The sequence below is a fragment of the Aethalodelphis obliquidens genome, unplaced genomic scaffold, assembly GCF_003676395.1.
Source record: "Aethalodelphis obliquidens isolate GAN/ISIS:26980383/991018 unplaced genomic scaffold, ASM367639v1 scaffold36, whole genome shotgun sequence".
Taxonomy (NCBI): Eukaryota; Metazoa; Chordata; class Mammalia; order Artiodactyla; family Delphinidae; genus Aethalodelphis; species Aethalodelphis obliquidens.
Genome location: NW_020837980.1, coordinates 10,408,833 through 10,427,731, shown reverse-complemented (window position 1 = coordinate 10,427,731; position 18,899 = coordinate 10,408,833). Strand labels below are relative to the sequence as shown.

Here is an 18,899-nt window from a genome sequence, read left to right as displayed (position 1 = left end):
AGTCCCAGAATGATCAATTCTAGGAGAAAAAAATATGTATATTATGCCTCTATATTTGAACAGAAATATAACTCAGTGTGATAGAGTCATAGTGCAGCCTTCACGGAACCCTGTGGAAACAGAAAATTGATAAAGAATATACTTGTTACAGTGGCAGGGACCCTGAATCCGTGACAAGGGTTGCACTTTTGAGTAGAAAATGGTGGTAATGTACTAGCATTGAGGTCAAAGTTCTGTGTTCAATCCCTGGTGGGCCAATTTTCTTTGTTTTCAGTCTACATTGTGCAATTTGCCCTTAAATAGGACCAAAAAGGGAGGGCACTGGGAATGTAAGAATCTATCTCTATTCCTGGAAAGCTATTCAAATGGCTTACTCTGCAGGTGGCAGGTCTGCAGACTCACCTTTAAAACAAGCGAGAACCAATCATGAACACAGCAGATACTTGTAACTCATATAAGTGTTGGAAAATGTTAAATATTATTTCAAGAAATATAACTTTTACTTTTGATATGAGACAAGGTACTTTTATTGGGTTGGCGAAAACGTTCCTTCAGTTTTTAAGTAAAAATAAAAGACACATTTTTCATTTTCACCAAGATCTTTATTGAACAACGTATTTACCATTTTGTTCCACTACCTTCTGCCATCTTTCAGGCAACTTCATAATTCCATCTTCCCAAAACCTTTTATCTTTTTGATCAAGAACTGTTCCAGGTGCCTTTTACAGTCTTCCAGGGAATTGAAAATTTTTCCATTAAGATAATTTTGTCAAGACCGAAATCAATGGAAATCCGAAAGTACAATGTCTGGTGAATATGGTGGATGAATCAGAACTTCCCAGCCAAGCTGTCACATTTTTTGCCTGGTCATCAAAGAAGCATGCAGTCTTGCATTTTCCCAATGGAAGATTATGCATTTTCAGTTGACTAATTCCAGATGCTTTTTGTCTAGTGCTGTTTCAGTTGGTCTAATTGGGAGCAGTTCTTGTTGGAATGAATCATTTGGTTTTCCGGAAAGAGCTCATAATAGAGGACTCCCTTCCAATCCCACCATTTACACATCACGTTCTTTGGATAAAGACTGGCTTTTTGTGTAGTTGGTGGTGGTTCATTTCACTTGTCCCATGATCTCTTTCATTCCACATTATTGTACAGTATCCACTTTTCATCACCCATCACAATTTGTTTTAAAAAGGGAACGTTTTTGTTATGTTTAAGTAGAGAATCTCATGTGGAAACATGGTCAAGAAGGTTTTTTTTGCTTATGTGGAACCTAAACATCAAAGCGATTAACATAATCAAGCAGGTGCAAATGATTTTCAACACTTGATTTGGATATTTTGAGTATGTCGGCTATCTCTTGTGTGATATAACATTGACTGTTCTCAGTTAATGTGTCAATTTGATCACTATCAACTTGAACTGGTCTACCCAATTGTGGAGCATCGTCCAGCAAGAAATCTCCACCACAAAACTTCGCAATCCACTTTTGTCACGTTTGATCAGTCACAGCACCTTCTCCATACACTGAACAAATCTTTTGCATTTCATTTGGGTTTTTACCTTTCTTGAAATAATAAAGCATAATATGCTGAAAATGTTGCTTTTTTCTTCTATCTTCAATATTAAAATGGCTACACAAAAATTCACCAATTTTGATGTTTTTTAAAATTAATGCTGATATGACAACTGTCACAATACAATCTAACAAAATTGTTTCAAATGAGGTTAAAGACAACTAAGTGCTACTAGAGCCATGTTATGGAAAAAAAAAAAAAAAACGATTGAAGGCTTTGGCCAACCCAATATGTCATGTGGAAACTAGTAACAATTTAACTCACACCGAAAACTGTGTATTCTTTGGAATTTCCCTAGCTCAACATTAAACATTAAAGGAACTCACCATAGTAGCTCATGGAGAAGAAATATATTCTAATGATTTTGCCCTTGATATTACAAAATGTCATTCTGTCTGTACTTTTCCATAACTCTTGTCATTACAATACTTTTAGCATTTGACTTTTCCTTTGTGAGTTAAAGAAATAACTATTAAAAAGTGAATAACAAAAAATTTAATAATAATAGTAATAGTGTAAATACTATTACCACTAGTATATAAATATCAGTATAATAAAAGTAATAGTATTTATTTATTATCTTTAGTGATGGCTCATTAACTGGGATACCTTGAAGACCTTTGCCAATTTGTCCAAATTGCTACTAATCAAATTTTTCAAATGTAGATGTTTAAATTAAAAAATGAACACTGAATCTAATTAAACTGAAACCTTGATGCTTGTATTCTAGTCATAATTTTTGAGAAAAAAAAATTACCTTAGAAAAAATGGATACTTTCTTTAGTCTAAAAAATATAGCCCCTGGCTGCTTATCAAATGTAGATAGAGAAAATGAAGCATATGGAAAGAGGCAGAAAAAGAGGAATTACTGCTAAATTTCTGGGATGAGCAAGGAAGGTTCTTTCCAAGTGAATCCATGTATCAAGTAGAATAGGCTAACTGCAACAGCAACCCAAGATCTCAGTGGCTTAACCTTGCAGAAGTTTGTTTACTACCCAGTCCTGCCTGGACTGTGAGAATCATTGCAAGTTTCAGCTAGTCATGTCAAGACCCTGACATTCTTTACCAGGGCCATTCCCAGGGTTATAGTTACTGTGATCAGCCTTGAAGGATGAAGTAACGTCTTCCCCATGGGCAAGGACAGGCTTGCTTCTGCTTACAATAAAAGTGGTGAATTCCCCAAGCTCAGTGGTCCTCTCCTGTAATATAGCCCACTGTCTGTGGAGACATCTCTCCTGTGTCCTGAGTTGACTGAATGGAACTTGGGAGACAAGACGAATAGATGCAAACCAACATGAAGCTCTGGCTACCACTTTTGTCAGGAATAATAAAGTCTTCTGTTTCTGACTCAGGAGTTTTGTGTCTTCTTCCAAGGTCCATGAAACCGTAACAGGTACACATGTTATCTTATGAGTAGAGTAAAATCCCAGATCCTTCATAATTCTTGACAGGTGGAAGTTGGGGCTCTGTTCCACAAAATCATTCAGGGATCCAGGCATATACTAGCTATCAGCTCTTCCAGCCAGAGTCCTCACCCACCTATTCAGCATCTAACTGACAGGTGAGGGAAGAACCAAGAGGGACTGCATAGGAGGTTCTAGGGCCCAGGCCTGGAAGCAGCATAAATCACTTCCATCCACATTCCATTGACTCAGATGTAGTCGTATGACCCCACCTTATTAACAGGAAACTGAGAATTATTTAACTGTGTGCTCAGGAGAAAAAGGAAACAGGTCTTGGAAAGGATATAGGGATCTGCTTGTCAGAGTCCACCAGTCTGGTGTGATAATGAAAAATAGAAATCATTTTTGGAATTTTAGAATTTACTCAATTGGAGTTAGTGCCTGGACCATATAAGGTTAACAATTACATCTAGAGCTTTGTATTTTGTGTGTGGAGGAATCAGCATTTCTACATTACTGTCAAATGAGGGAAAGAAACAAGAAAGGTGTAGCATTCACTATTTTTCTAGAGAATGAAGAAGGCTTTCCCATCTTGATCTGCAAAGCCTTGAAACCAAAGGACAATTAAACTTGCCAGTTAAAGATAACTTGGGCTCCCCTAATTTTTAAAAGTCTACTTGGGTTTAACTTCTTTTATTTCAGGTAATTGCTCAGGCATTCAGAGTGTCTCCCCTATCAGAGGATGCATGGGTGTGGAGGTGAGGAGAAAAGGATCCTGGGGTCTGGGAGTGGGTCCTGGCCCTCTTTGACTTCTGTGAGGCTGTTTCTCATCCTGCCTGGACACTGGGCATTTTTCTGGTATCTTCTGTTAAAAGTCACAGGGAGGAAAACTTGCAGTCTTTTCTCTTTCCTGACCAGATCCTTGTGCTGCTGTCTCCACGATGACCGAACTTGGCCTTGGTTGGACAGAAGAGAAGTCAACAGAGCTCCCCTCAACTGTTCTAACCTGTCACCTGGATGTACCTTTCTAGTTGCTCTCCTTCCATAAGGGGACTTGAAATTCCAGCCTGTGCCCAGGAAAATGGAGAGAAAGCCTCCCTCCTCCCATATGCCCAAACTTTGTCTGGTTGTTTTTAACGCCTCACTCTCAAGCCTTGATGTGAAGCAGGGAGGAAGAAGTTATAGATCTGACCATGTACACTTTGTTTCCTCTTCTCTGTTCACCCCTGGAGATCTCCCATTCTTCCCTATGAGATCAACATCCTTCCTATATCACAGTCTGTTTGCTCCCTCTTTCTGCAATTCCTAGTAAAAGTTGAAGTTCAGACGACAAAGCTTTAAGGAGTTTGCAAATGTAGAAAGGCTCTCTCTCTGTCTCTCTCTCTCTCTCTCTTCAAAACTTGCTTCTAAAAATCCTGAGTCCTAAATACATCTGAGCAATAAATAGTGTGTTCTGTCCTTTCTCCAAAGCACTGAAACCCACTGGTTCATTGGGTGGAAAGTCCCAGGGCACCACAATTTAAAGGGAAGAAAAATACATCACTTTACTGTTTCAAGTGTGTATCCGTTACACTCTCACTCTTGAAGGAAAACAGCTAAAAATATTGATAATGTTTCCTTCCAATACATATTCTTTCAGGACCACTTGTAACAAATATTACCTTGTGGTGTTTGGGGCTATCATAACTTTCCATTCCAGGACAACACTCACATCTTGGATGATTTTCAAATCCAATATTACACAATCAACTTCTAGTAATTACTTCTCCGACTCTTTTTCCCAGACGAGTGTTGAGTAGTATCCATTGTCATGGAGCCACACTGGGAACTTCAATGTGGCTATTTTTAAAAAGATAACTCTTGTCTCATTCGAGTTTTAACTTGTTCATGTCAGTATATGATTAAACGGGGAAATTTTCTTGTTTACCAGTAGTTTTTCAATGCTATTTTGAAACAACGTTGCTCTTTGTGCGAGAGGTCTGGCTCTTCAAGTCAGAAAAATTAAAAGCTGTCTCAAGTTGAAAATTAGGAAATAGAATCGCAGAGGTTTGCTATTCTAAAAATTCTACTGGGAGGATTGCTCTATGCCAGAACTCAGCCGGGTGGTGTCGCCGAGTACGGGACTGCAGTAAAACGTGTCCCTAGATTCAGGTCCCAGTTTGGGGTGAGCATGGAGAATGAACACTAGCATTCGGGGGCAACCACGGGGCCAGACACGGATTGGGGAGATAAGGAAGAGTTGAGGAGTCTTTTAAACTGGTAAAGACCCCAAACAACGTTCTGACTACACCTCTGTCAGATGGACTTTTTCTCAGCCACAGACCATGAGGAATATTTTGTACTTACACATCATGAAAACATTTTCTGACAATTACTGATTGTCAATATCAATGTTCTCATACTCTGAGTTGTATTTCTTAAAATAGAATAAGCTGTCTTGTGAGTAGTACCATTCTTGTCACAGGAAGTATTTAAACAGAGGCTGTTGAGGCTTATTATTGAAATGTGAAAATAGATTGAAATGTGAAAATAGATTCCCCTTTTCCAAGATCTACAGTCCAAAGAGCAAAAAGACAAAAATAAGTCTTTTGGATCTGTGGAAGAAAAATCATGTCATTCAAAAAACAGTTTTGGGGCTTCCCTGGTGGCGCAATGGTTGAGAGTCTGCCTGCCGATGCAGGGGACACGGGTTCCTGCCCCGGTCCGGGAAGATCCCACATGCCGCGGAGTGGCTGGGCCTGTGGGCCATGGCCGCTGAGCCTGCGCGTCCGGAGCCTGTGCTCCGCAACGGGAGAGGCCACAACAGTGAGAGGCCCGCGTACCGCAAAAAAAAAAAGAACTTTGTTTGACAAAGGAAGGCCCAGTAGCTAAAGCCCGATGTAGGGAAGAGTAGGAACACGTTTATATTTTAAGAACAAGCAGAGTGAAAAGCTTGAAAATAAGAGATGGACTAGAATTTGGAGAAGTTTTAGGGGGAAACTGCACAGATGTGACTTAAAACTGTGTTACAGAAACTAGCCTGAGAAAAAGAGACGGGATTTCCCTTCCTCTGACAAAGTAGAGAGGAGGAGACAAGGTTGAAAATAGCTACTGGGAGGAAAGGGAGAGAGAGCAGACCCGAGACTGGATGAGGCCTCCTACACATGGTTTACTGTCAAACAGAGATTGTTCCAGCACCAATTTGCAAGAAAAGGGTAAATGGCTAGAGTGGCCTAGGATTGGGATCTGGTCAGCTGGTGTGGCAAGAAAACAGACTTTGGGCTTGCCCAGCCAAAACCACACAGTTGTGTAATTCCATGAAAGAAATCTCTGTGTGTGGGGGTGTGGGTGTATATCTCCTAGTGGTTCTGTTTCTCTAGTAGAACCCTGACTGATACAGATAGTAGGTAGCTTATTCTAGGCACACTGCTGGCAAGTGGTAGAGCCACTATCCTGACCTGGGTGGTTTGGGTCTGGAACCAATGCTCTTAACCTACAACACCACACAGCCCCTCTGGTAAATTCCAGTCATTAGCAGTCTAATTGAACATTCACAATATTCAGGACTTGACTCTGTGGGAGAAAGCAAAGAGGAAGAAAAACAAAACAAACATGAATGAAAATACAGTCTATAGGAGATCATTGTGTGTAGGGATATGCAGAATAAAGAGAATAGCAATAGTCCCTATAGTCTCAAAAGAGATTTTGAGTTACGTTAGGGAACAAAAATGAAGAATGCGTATTTCCTCAGAAGAAGAGCACTCCAAGTGAAGTGTATGACACGTGCAGAAGCCAAAGAAAACCATGTAGAATTTGAACATGGTGAGCCTCCAAAATGAAAGTCAGTGAGCAAAGAACTTGAAACCTGTTATTCCTTATCAATTGCTGCATAACAAAGTGAGGGCTGGAATCAGCTTAAAACTCACTCATTTGTCTGGCAGTAATGCTGGCTGTTGGGGTTGCTGGCTTCTTTATGTGGTCTCCTCACATTTAATCTTCAAACTATGGTGGCTAGGTTGACAGATGAATGGATAAAGAAGATGTGGGGGCTTCCCTGGTGGCACAGTGGTTGAGAGTCCGCCTGCTGATGCAGGGGACACGGGTTCATGCCCCGGTCTGGGAAGATCCCACATGCCGCGGAGTGGCTGGTCCTGTGAGCCATGGCCACTGAGCCTGTGCGTCTGGAGCCTGTGCTCCACAGTGGGAGAGGCCACAGCAGTGAGAGGCCCAAGTACCAAAAAAAAAAAAAAAAAAAAAAGAAGATGTGGTACATGTATACAATGGAATACTACTCAGCCATAAAAAAGAACGAAATAATGCCATTTGCAGCAACATGGATGCAACTAGAGTTTACCATACTAAGTGAAATAAGTCAGAAAGACAAATACCATGATATCACTTATATGTAGAATCTAAAATATGAAAAAAATGAACCTATCTACAAAATAGAAACAGACTCACAGACATAGAGAACAGACTTGTGGTTGCCAAGGGTTGGGGGGAAAGGCATAGATGTGAGTTTGGGGTTAGTAGATGCAAACTAATATTTACAAAATGAACAAACAATAAGGTCCTACTGTATAGCACAGGGAACTATATTCAATATCCTGAGATAAACCTTGTGTGTATGTATTTATAACTGAGTCACTTTTCTGTACAGCAGAAATTAACACAACATTGTAAATCAACTACACTTCAATTAAAAAAAAAACATGGTGGCTAGATTCCAAGGCCTAGTATTGAGAGAGAGATGGGGTGGGGGCGGGAGGGACTGACTGTATCACCTTTTTATAATGTAGCTTCAGAAGTTGGCCAACATCTCTTCTACTTTATTCCTTGGATTCTATTTCCAATTTCAAGCAGAAAAGAATTACCCCATTTCTTGGTGGGGAAAGGCAAAGTTCTGAAAAGCATGTGGAACTGGAGATACAGTCTGCCATAAAATAGCTCATGGCAGGACGCTCCCATTGTGAGCCAGGCCAGTGTCTCTTTGAAAAGTTTACTGGGGGAGGGAGAAGGGTGTATCACCCTGTTTTTTTTGTTTTTTTTTTTTGCGGTACGCGGGCCTCTCACTGTTGCGGTCTCTCCCATTGCGGAGCATAGGCTCCAGATGCACAGGCTCAGCAGCCATGGCTCACGGGCACAGCCGCTCCGCGGCATGTGGGGTCTTCCCGGACCGAGGGACGAACCTGTATCCCCTGCACCGGCAGGCGGACTCTCAACCACTGCGCCACCAGGGAAGCCCTCACCCTCCCTTTTGCTTACAGCGCCTTTATTCAACATTCTTCAGTGGTCTGGCTTTTAAACCAAACCATTTAGCTTCACACCTCAAAACCTCGGAGATTTGTCAAATACACATGAGTAGTTTCTGTCGATGTTTTGTCATACCCTGAATAAAGGAGCGGAAATCTGAGAGCTGAGCAAGTGAGCACAGCCCATTCCGTCAATACCCAGTTCTCAGTGGCTGGAATTGGAGCTAGGATGAGGCAGGTAAGAGTGTTTTCATTCAAATGGAAAAAACAAAAACACTAATTCAAAAAGATACACGCACCCCAATGTTCTTAGCAGCATCATTTACAGTTGCCAAGATATGGAACCAACGTAAGTGTTCATCAACAGATGAATGGATAAAGATGTGGTACATATACACAATGGAATAGTACTCAGTCATAAAAAAGAATGACATTTTGCTATTTGCAGCAACATGGATGGACTTGGAGGGCATTATGCTATGTGAAGTAAGTCAGACAAGAAAGACAAATACCATATGATATAACCCGCACATGGAATCTAACAAATACAACAAACTAATGACTATAAGGAAAAAGAAGCAGACTCACAGACATAGAGAAAAACTAGTAGTTACCAGTGGGGAGAGGGAAGGGAGGGAAGGGCAATATAGGGTTAGGGGAGGAAGAGGTACAAACTATTAGGTATAAAAATAAGTTACAAGGATATATTGTACAACACAGGGAATGTAGCCAATATTTTATAATGACTATAAATGGAGTATAACCTTTGAAAATAGTGAATCACTATATTGTACACCTGTAACTTGGATAATATTGCAGAGCAACTATACTCCAATTTTTTAAAAATATTGTTTTCATTCAACCTAGAAGATGACTTCCATTCACGGCAGAAGCATAAATAGAATCTGAACACACATATTAATTATTCTTGCTGTTGAGAGCATGTGAGCCCAGGTTTTCTACTCTCATTAAGTGGCACCATGATGGAGCGAGCTATTATCACCTTCATACAAGAGAGGCATAAAAACAGGACAGATTTTCCAATCTAAGGATGCGTGACTTTTCACCCTGGTTTGATGCTGTTGTCTAATGATTCACAAGTTTTCCCCTAAAAGCAGCTTCTTTACCTTCCACTAATTGAATCGTAGCTCACTGAGTCACTCTGTTCTGCATCTGTACACCTTATGCTACCTTGATTCCAGAAGGACTGGGATAAAATTCTTTCTTCCAGTCTGCCTTCTCTCACTGCAGCCACTGACTTTAAAAAATTTTCATTGGAGTATAGTTGCTTTACAATATTGTGTTACTTTATACTGTACAGCAAAGTGAATCAGCTATACGTATACATATATCCCCTTCTCATTTAGGTCACCACAGAGCACTGAGTAGAGTTCTCTGTGCTATACAGTAGGTTTTCATTAGTTATCTATTTTATTTTTTAATTTTATTTTATTTTTTAATATTTATTTATTTATTTGGTTGCATTGGGTCTTAGTTGCAGCACGTGGGATCTTTCATTGCAGCACATGGGCTCTTTGTTGCAGCACATGGGCTTCTCTCTGGTTGTGGCACATGGGCTCCAGAGTGCGTGGGCTCAGTAGTTGTGGTGTATGGGCTCTCTATTTGTGGTGTGCAGGCTCAATAGTTGCAGTGCTCGGGCTTAGTTGCCCCGTGGCATGTGGGATCTTAGTTTCCCCACCAGGGATCAAACCCACATCCCTTTCATTGGAAGACGGATTCTTAACCACTAGACCACCAGGGAAGTCCCAGTTATCTATTTTATACATAGTATCAATAGTGTATATATGTCAATCTCAACCTCCCAATTCATCTCACCCACCCCTTTCCCCCTTGGTATCCATACGTTTGTTCTCTACGTCTGTGTCTCTATTTCTGCTTTGTAAATAAGATTGCCTAGACCATTTTTTTTCAAATTCCACATATGTTCATTAATATATGATATTTGCTTTTCTCTTTCTGATTTACTTCACTCTATATGACAGTCTCTAGGTCCATCCATGTCTCTACAAATGACCAAATTTCATTTCTTTTTATGGCTGAGTAATATTCCATTGTATATATGTACCACATCTTCTTTATCCATTCCTCTTGATGAACATTTAGGTTGCTTCCATGTCCTGCTTATTGTAAACAGTGCTGCAATGAGCATTGGGGTTCATGTGCCTTTTTGCCTCTTTGATTTCTTCAGTGATCTCTTGGTTATTTAGTAGTATATTGTTTAGCCTCCATGTGTTTGTGTTTTTTACAGTTTTTTTCCTGTAAACCACAGCATTGTGGTTGGAAAAAATGTTTGATGCTATTTCAATTTTCTTAAATTTACCAAGGCTTGATTTGTGACCCAAGATGTGATCTATCCTGGATAATGTTCCATGTGCACTTGAGAAGAAAATGTATTCTGCTGCTTTCAGATCGAATGTCCTATAAATATCATTTAAGTCTATCTGCTCTAATGTATCATTTAAGGCTTGTGTTTCCTAATTAATTTTCTGCCCAGATGACCTGTCCATTGGTGTAAGTGGAGTGCTAAGGTCCCCCACTATTACTGTGTTACTGTCAATCTTCCCTTTTATGACTGTTAGCATTTGCCTTATGTATTGAGGTGCTCCTCTGTTGGATGCATGTATATTTACAATTGTTATATCTTCTTCTTGGATTGATCCCTTGATCACTATGTAGTGTCCTTCCTTGTCACTTATGACAGTCTTTATTTTAAAGTCTATTTTGTCTGATATGAGTATTGCTAGTACTCCAGCTTTCTTTTGATTTCCATTTGCATGGAATATCATTTTCCATCCCCTCATTTTCATTCTGTGTGTGTCCCTGGGTCTGAAGTGCCACTGACTTTTTCATGTATTTCCTGACAGCAAATAAACACGCTTTTCCCATCTTTTGCTGTACTTTTTCAGTGGCACCAACATGCCACACTGATTCACTCGTTTACATTATCAATTAATTCTACTGAAAGTAATTGATATACTTTATATATCAATATCTTAATAATCTAATATCAAGTATAGGAGAGTTTTTAGAAAACTGGTAGAAACTGATAGAAAGTTTTTGGAAACAAGATAGAAATCAAAGAAAAAAGGTAAAGGTAATTTGAAAACTATAAAGCACTGCTATTTAAATAATTACATATATATATGTACACCTATATATATATTTTTTGTAGACCTGTATAAATACTTATGAAACACTGAACAAGAGACATTGTAGCCACCTTAAAGCAGAGGAAGCTGGGATGTCTGGGAGACAGCGGTAAGAGCTGCCATCCGAGAGGGTGGAAGGGGACAATTCATAAAGAATCTTGCAGGAATGTAATTGCATTCTAAATGAATGAGACTTCAATGCAGAGTGATGGGGTTAATGGAGAGAGCTTGACTTGAAATGCTCTGTGTTCTAGGTGTCACTAATACAGTCGTGCCTGGTTTGCTATTATTGTTGAAGTTTTCTCTATGGTCGTTCTGTATGTGATAATATGTCAGGCCTTCCCAGGGTTTCTGAACACTTATACATGAGACGAGTTTTGAATATCCTTCCCTAAAAGCTGTAGCAAAGAATAAACTTTATGGACAGCAGACTGGTCTGGGTACAGTAAGTCCCCTACATAGGAACAAGTCCCATTCTGAGAGCAGGTTCGAAAGTCCAATTTGTTTGTTAAGTCCAACAAAGTTAGCCTAGGTACCCAACTAACACAATCAGCTATATAGTACTGTACCGTAGTAGGTTTATAATACTTTTCACACAAACAATACATAAAAAACAAACAAACACAAAAAATAAAGAAAACATTTTTAATCTTACAGTGCAGTACCTTGAAAAGTACAGCAGTACAGTCCAACAGCTGGCATACAGGGGCTGGCATCGAGTGAACAGGCAGGAAGAGTTACTGACTGGAGGAGGGAGAGGAGGTGGGAGATGGTAGAGCTGAGGGATCGTCAGCAACAGGAGACGGAGGGCAGGCTGCACTTTCACTCACGCCTGACGCTGATGGCACAGGTTCTGGTTCCTCGCTGGAATCAATTCGATCTACCCTCTTGAAAAAAGGATCCAGTGATGTCTGGGTAGTAGCTCTTTTTTTCTCATCACAGATGACACGGTAGCACTGGATTGCATTCTGAACGGCTGCTGCAACCTTCATGTACAGTTCTGTGTTCCGGTCCTGTGCCTCAAATACTAACAGTGCCTCCTCAAATAAAGAAAATCCCCTTGCCATTTCCTGCACTGTGAATCTCTTCAGTTCTTCAGTTACTTCTTCCTCTTGTCTCTCTTCATCCTTTCTCTGGGCCTCCAGTTCCATCAGGTCTTCATTAGTTATCTCCTCGTGTTGCACACAAGGAATTCAGTGAAGTCGTCCTCTTGCAGATCTAGCTCCAGCGACTCGCTGAGGGTCACTGAGTTGCTGAAGACCTCTTTGGACTCCTCATCCACCTTCTCAAATCCACAAAAATTGTGAACAAACAGCAAGGAAAGTTTCTTCCAAACCCCATTCACAGTGATGGCCGTAACCTCATGCCAAGCAAAGTCAATGTTTTTTATGGCATTGTAGATGTTATAGTCCTTCCAAAACTGTCAAAAGGTTGTTCCTGATTCGTCACACGCGTTTACTGCCTGATGAAAAGTGTGACATAAATATTTCTTGAAAGTCGCTATAATTCCCTGGTCCATAGGTTGGATGAGGGACATAGTATTCGGTGGCAGATGCACTACTTTGATATTGGGATGAAAGTCGTCCTTGAGCGGGGAGTGGTCCAGAGCACTGTCGAGCAGCAAAAGAATGTTGAATGGGATGTCCTTCTCCAAGCAATATTTCTCTACCTCTGGGATAAAGTGGTGGAAAAACCAGTACTGGAAACTGGTCTGTGTAACTCAGGTTTTGGGGTTACTCTTCCACTCAGCAGGAAGAGAGCCCTTGGCTATGATTTTAAGGGTTCTTGTGTTCTCTGAAAAACTAAGAGGCTTCAGCTTCATATCGCCGGAAGCATTGCCACCAAGCAAGAGTTAGCCTATCCTTTGTTGCTTTATAGCCTGGCATCAACTTTTCCTCCTTACTGATGTAACTTCGGTTTAGCACCCTCTTCCAGTATAGTCCTGTCTCAACCACATGAAAAACCTGCTTAGGGGCTTCCCTGGTGGCGCAGTGGTTGAGAGTCCGCCTGCCGATTCAGGGGACACGGGTTCGTGCCCCGGTCCGGGAAGATCCCACATGCCGCGGAGCGGCTGGGCCCGTGAGCCATGGCCGCTGAGCCTGCGCGTCCAGAGCCTGTGCTCCGCAACGGGACAGGCCACAGCAGTGAGAGGCCCGCGTACAGGGAAAAAAAAAAAAAAAAAAAAAAAACCTGCTCAGGTAAATACGTGCCTTCACCAATAATTTCTCAAAGCATTTCAAGAAATTCCCAGGCAGCTACCATATCTGCACTCTCTGCCTCACCACTCACTTTTACATTGTGAAGGTTGGCTCTAGCCTTGAACCAATGAAACCAGCCATGGCTGGCATTAAAAGATGAGCCCTCTGATTCTTTGCCATGTTCCTTCTTCAAGTCTTCATAAAGGCTTTTAGCTTTCTCTTGAATCAGCATTAAGCTGAGCGGGACTCGATGCTGATGCTGACCCTGCATCCACACACTGAGAAGTTTCTCCATCTCCTCCATCACTCTTCCATGCTTCTTCAATACTACTGTCGACATCATTGGCACAGGAGACTTCACATGTTCCATGATTTTGTCTTTAGAATCGTGCTGATGGCTGAACAATTCTTGCTATAAGCAACGTCTACCTCTTTTAGCCTCGCCCCACTCTCTCGATTATTTCCACTTTTGTTTCCATTGTTATCGCTTGGCGCTTCTTAGCAGCACCAGCTACATCACGGCTGCTTTTACGCTTGCTTCCAGACATCCTGGCCTTGAAATAAAGATACTGTACTACTGTGCTCTATACAGTACTGTAAAGTACACAGAAGCACAACCATTTGTAGAGGATACACGCATGTGAAAATGCACGCCAGACACGTGAGCTAACTTAACGTGGACATGTTGAATGCACGTTCGCATCTTTGAAAGTTCGAAACTTGAAGGTGCGTATGTAGGGGACTTACTGTAAACCCAAATTTACCATGCATATAATTCCATATACTATCCTTTGGGAAGCTTCCTTGTACGGGCAGCAGGGCACCTAGAAAAAGCATCCTACCTCATCCTCTCCAAGGTGTTGCCTGCAAACGGACAAGTGGTGTCTTTCACATCCTCAATAGGTAGACACATCTCTTATCACCTCCATTTCAGGCCTTAGCATCTGTACAGAATCATAAAGCAATAAAGACTTATATTTAAACAGTTGGCCCAGAACATAAATTTCCTACCCATCTTCCATTATACTTGTTTATCATGCATCTAATAATGAATTCTGTCAAATTCTTCGCTAGTCAAATTTCCCTAATTTTTTTTAAGCTTTACCAAAAAATGTTCAGTGCCTTTATTATTAAATAAATAAATAGTTGACCTGGAGTGAAAGATTGTTCAAAATGCTCATAATGTAAATTAGCATACGTGTGGTTTAAAATGTAGCAGGTAATTAGTTTTCTATAATGTAGGATTCTTGAGAGCTAGTCTATAATGAATAATGTATCTGGAAGAGTGTGGCCATTATAGTCTGAACCTCTGGGGCTTTGCAGTTTCAAAGGAGAAAATATATTCTGTATATAATTACTTGGCATTTTCAGTGGCTACAGAAATACCAATAACTAAATACTTTTGATTATAATATTAAGAAAAAATTTGGCAAGGTACTTAGAAAATTTTAGTAAATGTAATATATTCATAACTGGCAGGATATTATAAGTATTCTTGAAGTGGTCTTTAAATGTTGAAATGGACTTCTTTCTAATCCTTCTTTGATTCTGACCTGGAAGGAGAATTTCCAATTACGCTGAGAAAGAACAAATCCCACGGCAGTAGGAGGCGTTAGCTCCATGCCAAGTATATGAAGGTGTCTGTGAGGCAAGTTTAAGACAGCCTCTTTCTGTGTCTTGTAACCAAAATGGAATGTTTCCTGAGGCATCAAACTACGATAAATTATCTATTCCAGGATGGTAAAAAAATTTAAAAAAAAAGGAATGTGCTGATTTTAGTTAATAATGTACTTCTTTGTTGTTCCTTAGTTCTCTGGGGAGTATCTCATAACCTAGGGAAAGAAACAGGCAGGAAGCAATTAATTACAATAGTTGGATACTTTCAGTAATAGAAGAAACAAAGGAGAAACCAATCCCAGCTTTCCTTATTCTAGTTTCAATCCTCTCACTGATGTGTAGGAGGTCACTGTGTCTAAGATAGGGCCTCCTGAAACATAGCGAGGTTACAGCAAGTTCAAGGCCATAGAGATTAATTGATGTAGGTAGTCATGTCAGGCAGCGCCTATAGACATTTTTAGCTGGATGTTGTGCATACCTACATGGGTTATCTGGTGGTTCATGGAGTTGCTCCCCAAATTTGTAGGCATTGACTTCAGGCTTATAAAGGAACAATTCTGTATTCACAAAGTGTCCATTCAGCCACATCTGGAGATACAAGACTCTGAGGGCTGTGTATAGAGAGAACCAAGACAAAACTTGACAACCAAGATTCTTTAAATTCTGCCCAATTGTGTCACCTGCAGTCGGGCCAGATAGTCCTCTTACCACAGCTGCAACCTGAGTCCTGCTCTCTGCTTGGCCCCTCCAAGTACTTTCTAACCTTGGCAAAGGTTAGAGGTCATCCCTTCCTTACATCCTGAGCCATATAGAGGTTAAGCATACATTTCTTCCTGTCTGTAAATCCTCTCAATGATTAGTTTTTCTCTCTAATGGCAGTACTCTGTGTGCTGTATACTCACTCACCAGCCACAACCAGGCACATAAAGAAAGGGGCCAGGGCTTCCCTGGTGGCGCAGTGGTTGGGGGTCCGCCTGCCGATGCAGGGGACACGGGTTCGTGCCCTGGTCCGGGAGGATCCCACATGCCGCGGAGCGGCTGGGCCTGTGAGCCACGGCCGCTGGGCCTGCGCGTCCGGAGCCTGTGCTCCGCAACAGGAGAGGAGGCAGCAGTGAGAGGCCCGCGTACCGCAGAGAACGAAGAAAGAAAAAAAAAAAGAAAGAAAGGGGCCAGCTAAGTGTGGTGAGAATGCCCACACTCCACATACCTTATACCTTCTGAGCTGAGCTCTTGCATCTCCCATCAATTATCTGAAAGGACAGATGGGTGGAATTCTTACTGTTTGAACTGAAACCTTGAACCTTTGAAGACCATGTTGGACAGAGTATTTTTTAATGGTTCACCAACACTATACTGTCTTATACAACTACAGCCCCTTACAAAGCACTTAACAATTTTTCTTTTAGCAAAAAGGATCTTAGGGGGCTTCTAGTCTAACACCTTAATTTTCTAAAAGAGAAAAATAAGGCTCAAGGAATAAACTGGCTTGCCCAAGGACAGAGAGAGTTGACAAGAGTCATTTCTTTAAGTATTCAAAAATCATTTATTTATTATCTACAACCCTATTCTTGCAATGCATGGATGTACAGTTTCTCACATTTTGACCTCTCTGAAATCTGGGTGAGTCTTAGAGTTGCTGTCTGCCAGGCATTGACTTTCCACAAGCATCAAAACTTGCAGAGTGAGTGTCACCATCTGGGAAAAAAATCATGAAGACAATAATGGAGCAATCTTTTAAGAAATACTGCTTCACTGATGTACTTGATGACACAGACCATGATATTGTGTGGAAAAATGTATGTACTGGCAACTTTCACTGAAAATTTATACTGGAGATTTGGATTCTGAGTGAGAAGTTGTTTCAGGAATAGCTCAACCCATTTATTTTTGCTATGTATGATAAATTTATGTTCTTTCTAAACAAATCTAAAAGAGCTCTTCAATATATTAAAATTAAAAGCCTAAAGTGACAAGAAGGCATTGTCCCACAGCATAAATGGTGGCATTTTTTTTCACACGTATGTAAAATGATGGTGTATCTTACAGTTGATGTCATGCTAGTCAATGAGATATGGTATATTCCCGGCTCTCTTCTACATGCCAGATATTCAGCAAAGAAAAAAAGACATAAAGCTTCTGAAGCTTAAATTCCAGGAGGATAATCAAAAGAAACAAACAAGGAAAATATCAAGTAGTGAGTAGTAAGGGCTATGTGGAGAATTAGCATTAGGTGATGTTCAAGAGAGAGACTGGGTGGCTTCTTTAAGTGATCAAGTTTCTCACCCCATGGAGGTGACTTTAAGCGGAAGAAGTAATGATACTAGGTGGGTGGAAGATCCAGGACTAGAAGAGTCTCCTGAACACCAGCACCTTTGCCAACATACCTCTGCAGGCCGATAGTATAATTACTGTGACAAAGTCTATTCACAGTTCTTTTTCACTCTGGAGGCACAATTCTTATTTCAAAGTGAATGTGGACTTTAGAGCAAACTACTCCTTCTTCTCGTCATTTTAAATGGAACTGTCCTAGATGGCTGGTGTTTTATGCATTAAAATACATTGGGAACTTCCCTGGTGGTCCAGTGGTTAAGACTCCATACTGCCAATGCAGGGGGCCCAGGTTCGATCCCTGGTCGGGGAACTAGATCCCACATGCATGCCACAACCAAAGGAGCCGCATGCCGCAACTAAGACCTGGCACAGCCAAATAAATAAATAAATCTTTTTAAAATAATAATAAAATAAACACATTGAACTTTTAATGTAATAAGTGACCTTAGGAGAATGAATCTTGAAAATCCCTGTGAAATGCAGGAAGAAAGGAGGGAAGGAAAGAAGGAAGGAAGAATGGTGGGAGATGGAGAGAGAAAGAGAAGGAAAGAAAAAGAGGGAGGGAGGGAGGAAGGGAGAATAACACACTTAACATCAAATGTCCTGTCAAAACGTTTGCCAACTTTAAATAATTAGACAAAACCGATATCAGAATTGAAGACTATCAATTTGGAGTTTGGACAGAAGAATAATTGACCTCATTGGCTTTTTATTCTTTTCTTGATTGATTGCTGTTTAGATGGTAGGTATTTAAAACCAGAATGTTTATAAAAGAATGACTGAAAGGTTCTTGGCCAGTAATTTAGTTTTAAAATATCAGAGATTCCAAAAACTGAAATCCCAAAAACAAGCCTACAAAAAAGAAGTGATAAAATAAAAGCTCCTGAAACATTGGGATTTAAAAATAATAAAATGTTAATAAAAAAGACAAACAAGGTAACTCTTAGGATAGATTAAAATTCAGACAGCATGACACTAAAATGGTAAAAACTATTAGAGATACGTAAGCACTAAGAGAATTAACTGGTTTTATCTTAAATAGCTTTATGCTTAAAAGTTTATCTTGAACCCTAAACAATGGCATTTCAATTTTTTTAAAGAAAAAACAAAAGTTTCATTCATTTTACCTGTAATAAATATTTATTCTGCCTTTATTATGTACTAAGAACACTTTGTAATATGCCAAGAACTCTTGGTTGGTTGTAGAACTCTTTGTAATATGCCAAGTTCAGCTGACACAAAATAAAAGCAATTGCAAACAGGTTATTAATAATTTAAGACCTAAAATCTGAGGGATAAAGTAGAACCTATGTCCTTCCCATTGAGCATCCAAGAAAATTGGTCTCGAGTTTCCCAACTATAGACATTAAGT

The 18,899-nt window shown here is 40.3% G+C and overlaps 1 non-coding gene across 1 annotated transcript; it reads left to right on the top strand.

Moving 5' to 3' along the window:
- The first annotated feature begins 17,764 nt into the window (after positions 1-17,764).
- Positions 17,765-17,837, top strand: TRNAG-GCC (transfer RNA glycine (anticodon GCC)). The gene has a single exon. It is a non-coding gene; the product is annotated as a tRNA-Gly (tRNA).
- Positions 17,838-18,899: the final 1,062 nt, after the last annotated feature.